This window comes from Rhea americana, unplaced genomic scaffold, assembly GCF_003343005.1.
Source record: "Rhea americana isolate MKP2758 unplaced genomic scaffold, rheAme1 scaffold_42, whole genome shotgun sequence".
In the NCBI taxonomy this organism is placed as follows: domain Eukaryota; kingdom Metazoa; phylum Chordata; class Aves; order Rheiformes; family Rheidae; genus Rhea; species Rhea americana.
Genome location: NW_028186557.1, coordinates 3,931,715 through 3,938,753, shown reverse-complemented (window position 1 = coordinate 3,938,753; position 7,039 = coordinate 3,931,715).

Here is a 7,039-nt window from a genome sequence, read left to right as displayed (position 1 = left end):
CTAGGGTCACACTGCCTGCAGACACACACCACGGGCTCCAGGCCTTCTCCATCCCACCGGCAGCTCCCCGACGGGAGAGCTCAGCGCCGAGTCGCTGCTGGGCAGCGGCTGGGAAGCTGGTTTCAGCACATCTGCTGCAAGACAAAATCCTTGTAACCACATCAAGGAAGRAAAAAAAAGAGGAATAAAACCTCTGATCGCTATTTAAATCGCGCACATTACTGCGGAGCAGCTGCACGAGGCCGAGGTCTCGCACCTAGCGCGTTACTCGCTGTAACAACTCGCGCAACCAGGCACAGCATCTCTGACGGGAAGTTTCAGCTCTGGGTCAGTGCTCYGGCTCACACCACCTCGCTCAAGAGCCCCAGTTTTAAGTTCTTACCTGCAGCAGAGATCARAGTCTAATCAAACAGGCTCCTTCCCTGCGCAGGAGGCTTAGGGCAGGACCTAAAAGCAAGGCCCACTGTGCTGTTACTAGCTTTCCTTCCCTTAAAGATTCTCCTTCAGCATTCTCAGCTTAGAAGAGCCACTTCCATCCTCTCYAGATGTTTTTTCTGCTAACAGTCCTGTAAGAGATTAGCTAAGTCTAACAAGAGAATTAGAAAAACCTTTGCACCATCAGGTTCTGGAATACCTACCAATACACTTTGTTGAATATTGAAAAATTGCTGCAGTTCAGAAGTTCATAGCCCAACAAGASACCAGTTTAGCATCCTTTTATCCCCCTCTTCAGCTCTACAGCAGGGACAACACCAGGTCTCAGCTGTGCGCCCAGGGTTTTATAGTCTGCCTTGGGCAGTGACTCAYTCCAGGCAGAGCTGCCGCAGGTGCAAACAGTTCCCCGAGGCGGAGGGACAGGTGAGCGGTGACGCAGAGATCCTTCTTTGAAGGAGGAAATGCCTGGGGAGGAGAGATTTGGGGGAAATTGCTAGGAGGAAATAGAGGAATGGTAAAGAAGAGCAAGAGGCGAGTCAAACTCCTGACTTTGCTATGCATATAYTCCACCACATGGGGCAAACCTGTGAATTTGTCTGTACTTCTAATTATTATAATCTATAAAATCTATAAAATCTGGCTCCTCCCCCCCCAGATAAGAGAGTGAGATTTAACCTGCTCATATTTATCAAACAATTATTTAGATAARCAATGTAAAATAATGGATTAAGGAACATGGAGATACTCTTCATCAAGAAATTGTTCATTATATTTTTCTTTTTGTTGTGCTATTGGAAATAGCATTTCTATTACTGGAGTATTCTCTTCCCTGCACTCACTCCAATGCTTTATCTGTCTGATTTTAGATAAATAGTGTTTTCTCCTGGAATTCAACCAAACTGGAGCTAACTCAATTCATTTTGATAACATCCTGCATCCTATTATTAAAACTTTTAAAAGACAGATTTGTTGTAGGTCAGGGCAATTTCTTTCTGGGTAATATTGCTATCCTCTGCATAAGTTGAAAATAAAGTGTAAAGAATGCCTGTATCAGCAACAAAGACAGTTGCTGCAAAAAGACATCAAAAAAATTCACAGCAGAGGCATTGGTCACACAAAATGATCGGAATAGTCCTTTGTGGCTTTGCATCTATGAATTGTAAAATCTGTGAAGTTATTCATGAATCAATATTTCTGGTGTTGCAACAGCTTTCTTTCTGGAAAAAAAAAGGGGGGAAAAAAAGGAATTACATGAAAAGAAAGGATGGTAGCTCTCCACTGCAAAGGGGGGAGGAGGAAAAGATAAGAGCTGCATTCATGTGGCCATTCTAAACCATTAACTCCCAGATCAGGGTCTGAAAACTTTCTGCAGGCTCGTCAGCCGTTCCAACCTTTTTATTTTGACTAAGGGCTCTGACTCACATGAGCTGAGGATGTCGAGGAGTTGCCATCTCTAAAGTTAACAGTGGAGCAAGATCTTACTGCAACCTGAAATCAATGAGGGCTTATTTTAAAATGCAGCACGGCACATTGTGGTAGTGCAGCTATTGATTCACATGCAGCTCGGTGGGCTGTGTCCTGGGAGAGGAGCAGCCGTGACCCCCTTCCAGAAACCATGGCCGTCAGCGAGGAGCCCAGCAGCCTCTAGCTGGAGTCTCAGCTTCCAGAGCCGCAGAAATCCCCCTTACCGCGAGACCGCGTTTCGGCATGAGATATTTAAATTTCAGCCCCCTCCACTTTTCCATCAAACCTCTAAAATCATTAGGATTTTTTTTAATGTAAAGCATGCGCAGCTGATGCTCTGCCGCTCTCTTAAGCATGTAGAGCACTTCAAACAATAGACTGGAGCGGTTTTTCACTCCTCCCCCTCCCCATCACTCTCTGGGTAACTAATCTGAACCCAGATTGTCACTGTATACCCTCAAGGTTAAATATTTCAGTGATGATCACTGTAACTACAGGAGCCAGTTACTTTTGTTTATTCTCACCTTCTTTGGAAACTGCAGATTCCACATACACTGCAATTCCTGTTCCCTGCATAACCTGCCAAAATCACTAGCTTTTGCCTTATCAACAAAAAATCTGCAGACTGAGAACTGATAGAGGAAAGCATGATAAAAATAGTCAGAATTCAGTTCAGAAATTACCTGAGGGCACTGGTTTGTTATTAATTTCCAAGGATTATTAATGGGAAATACTAATTTTTAACTCCGTTTGGTTTGTGCAGAGCATATACGTAAACGAATAAAAATTACCCCACTTCCACATGGGGACTTAGGAAACTTCCATTTCTCTCACTTTTTACCAATGCTCTGGTTTAAGACAATTCAGTGCAAGCCCCTATTGAGCTTATCCTTCAAAGAGTTCCTACCCCCATTGATGAAATTCAGAGGGGTGTAAGCTGTTTTATCCTTCAATACTGGTAGTGAAGCCTGTAAATAGAGCATGGGAATTATGTCCCATTCCAGACTCTGACTTGCTAGATSACTTTCAAAACAGAACTTTACCTCTGTCTGCCTTCATTTCTCCTTCTGTAAAATGGAGATGATAAATTTTTGTCAGAGTCCCTTATAAGATTTGGCTATTATTATAATAGCAAGCTCTGTTGCATAAAGTAACATAATACAGTAGATTTCTTTAAAAAGTGGTATCTCTGTTGCAAGCATATTGCACAAATCAAAMCAGAAATCAATGTGTTCTAATTAAGAGATTGACACATTTAAAATTTTACATGAAGACACACATTTTAGATGTACAAAATGAGCTAAAAAAATCCTGACATCACAATATTGCATCTTAAAATGAAATTTCTAGCATCTGTGATGAGACRATATCAGGTATCTTAAGTATGTCAGGACATGGCACAGAAGGTAAAGGCGATTTTAAAATAGTTAACATTAATTTCTCTGCTGAATAACTTTCCCAGATTGAATATTGGGGACATTCAGCACATACATCCTCGCACATCTCCAACTGTATTTTTACTTTATAATTCACCTTTACATCAGCTGGTAGCATCTGTTTTAAGGGGACCTTAACTCTTCCAGTTAAACAGCAGTCACTGGAATTGAGTAGCAATGAGTCTAAACTGATGGGGAAGAGAGAACAGTATCCCCATGTTAAAGACRGAGAAGTGTGTTCAGAACAAGTTCATTCTGAAAAGTGTATCAGGCCACTGAATGAATTTTGTTTCCATTATAATCATCTTAGAGGTGAATAGATTTCTTTTTCCTCCAACTGCAAACCTGATAAATGCAATCTGCAGTAGAAACTGAAAGAACAGAATCAACTTGGATTCCTTTCTCCCGTGTTCATCGTCACTGGCAGTAACAGAAAAGCTGTGCAAAGCCAAGTGATGCCAGTGTGGCCCCGTTGCTGACTGTAATTTATAGAAATCAGTCCTACAAGAAGGCAACGGATCCAGCTTCTGCCTTCCCAGCTCTTGTGATTCTGCAGTGCTCGCAGAGCGGGAAAGTAGTAAAAACTTGTTTTTGTCACTAAAGTCAGCAGATGTGACTTGGAATGCACACAGCGATCAGATCTGCTGAGTAAGAAAGTGCCATTTTTACAGTTACTTTTCAGAGTAGAAACAAACTCTTGCTGACTTGTTCAAGGTCACTGGAGTCAGTTGTAAGATGCTCTGGGAATACAGCCCAGCAGTACCAATGCCCAGGTCCATAACCAAATCTCTGYACAACCCTTGCTTCTTTTCATACCCTTATAAAAATCAATGCAATTAATGCCAAAGTGCACTGTATATTTCAATTTTCTCAGAAATAAAATGCTGAAAAAGTCATCCCCATGCATATTGGAGTCTCAGCTAAAACATGAACCATCTGTCAATTCCCTGTAGCACTTGGATATTTTTTCCCTCGTCCTATATTCTCCACTGCAAAATTAGGCTGATAATAAAAAAAGCAGTTGACACACCACCCCAAAGCAAGCTAACCCTAAGCAATGTTCTGACAAGAAACTGTCTTGACTCCAGATAATCTTAAATAGAGTTGTTCAAATAATGCCCACAGGGACTTTGAAAACTTCAGCTTTGTTTTGCCTCTCAAAACTTGAGGTTAAACCAGCCACCCAAATCGCGAGGTTTATAAATAAAGGCAGCCTAGTTTTCAGGGGTGCTCAGCACTTGCTATTCATATTGTCCTCKTAAATAAGTTTAAATACTCTGCTGGTGATCAGTCTTCATGCTCCACCTCTCTCCCCTTCCAAACTCCAGGCTTTCTAAGGTGAGGAGGCAGCACGGCGTCCCTCAGAGAACCCAGCAATGGTGGAAATATTGCTGGCTGAAATACTGCCAGTCCATCACAGTTCAGCCCTCTCACTAAACTAGCATATCCTAAATGCATAGGGCCTAAAAGCATGTAATGCCAGTGCCGAGCAGTCTTTGCCCTGGATAGGCACATGRCACTCGAGTGCCTGGGTGCAGGGCAGACAGTGTTTTAGTGAAAAACGACCACACTTTCAATCCAGACTGTATGGGTGCTTTCATTATTCTCCTTTTCTGAATTTTTATAGCAACACAGACAAATTTTTGGATGGTTCTGAGCAGAAAAATACACATTTTTTCATGGAAATATTCAAATGAATTGAGCTAAAACCCTACAGTAGGAAACAGAAAGGTCCAGCTGTTAACAGAACCCCCAGCAGCAGAAAGACTACGGGGTTTCTTCCTCTTCCTCTTTTTGAAGAGGTGGTAGGTCGATCTCCTTGAATCCTTGTGTTGGGAGAGCATGAAGGAACATTCTGTTAGCTCTGGCAGCTAAAACAGGTCTCTGAGCAATTGCTATTTTATTATATCTAAAGCTGGGTCTAGCTATGCAAATATCTGATTTTGCGCAAAAAAAAAAAGGGTTATGTGACTCAATTAACTTGTATAGAGGGATTAAGGAGGCTTAAAAGCAAGTATACAGGCAAAACCATYCAGTATGCAGATGTAAAGGAATGACTGTTTATTTTATGACCAAGAGAAGATAACGCTTTGCCGTTGAAATATCCATAGGGTCTAGCGGAAACCCTAGTCTCTGCAGGGGTCCAGATGGGCATTTCTGCATTAAAGAGAATAGGATATTAGCTGGGCACGATACCTTCCATGCTATATCCATTTAGGCCTACAGTATTTATGCCRTAGGACACATTCTTTCATGCTTTCAATGTCTGCAATGGGGATTAATTCAACCAGGAGCTGTCGTATTTCAGGACTCATCCACAAAAGGCATTTTCCTTATGAAAAGCATTCCCTTTTAACTCCCCAGCGTAGTTCTTTAGATGCCACCTCAAGGCACCAGCATCACTTTTACCACCATTCCTTGCAGATGAGCGCACTACGCTGATATGTGACAGTAACTTTGCATTGTATTCAGAAAGATTTTTTCTGGCAATGCCTTGAATAGAGTCTAAAATATTTTAAAGGAATGCAGTAGCCAAAAGAAACTATCCTACAAGTTTGATATAAATTGGAGAATTTTCACTGATTTCAGCAGCCTCTGGTTCCTTCCTTGCATTTGTATATATTAATGCCAACCCTCCCTTACTTATCACAGGATACCACTACTTCCAAGAGTTAGAGAAAGTGGCTGTGTTCAGGGAGCAATTTTTTATTGTGTTAGGGATATCCTGCTTTTTTACTCCCCTCAACCTTCTGCTTAGTATCTGACTTAATTGTCCTACCTATTTCTTACACTGTGAATAATTATCTTCATTTATATTGTTATCTTGAAGGTATTTATAGTCTGGTTTTTATGGTTTAGCATCACCATCTGTTTCTTCAACAGCTACGCATTCAGGATAGCATGGATGCTTTTCACATTATGCAAGTAGCTTCCTTGATTAAACTGGCACAGTGTAGATAGATTTTGTTATGAAACGCTGGCCCACTTCTAAGCTCTCTGACTTCTGTTGTCAGTAACTGCTAAGCTCTGGGARGATCATCCATTAAATTAAGCCACTTTTAAGCTGCAGCTTGCTTTTCAGAACTCATGTTAACTGTGATTGATTAATGTAATTTCAGAAAAGATTTCCAATGGGCTATAAAGAGGGTGATGTGATTAGCTGTAAACTCTGATCTTTCCTAACCTTGTGATAATATGTTTAGGAGAAAGTGATGGGCTACATATTTCAAACATGGCCTGTGTTTTTTTAAAAAACAAATCTAAGTAATTATTTTAATTAAAAATACTCAATCAAAAACACAATGTCATAAACATATAATTATGACATAATTATGTATCATGAACAGGTGAGATTTGGGGATGAAACAGGTAATGAAAACATCATGCTTAGACTTTACATTAATCATATTATCTACATTTTTAGTCCAGGTTTTAGACATCAATTATTTCAACAGCCACGTGTGAAGTAGTATTACAGTATTCTTTATAAGTTTCCTATCACAGACATAATTACGAGCATTTTACAGAATTTCAGAGAATGCAAATTTACACATTAATGAGAGCATATTCTCAGCAGGCACATTAACCATTCCGATTTCCTCCTACTGTCCTTGAAAGAACCAAAGACAGTAGACAGTGCACAGTGTATTGCCTTGGGGAATTCCAGAGACTTTTCCCTGAAAGAAAGCCCAACCAAAAAAAAA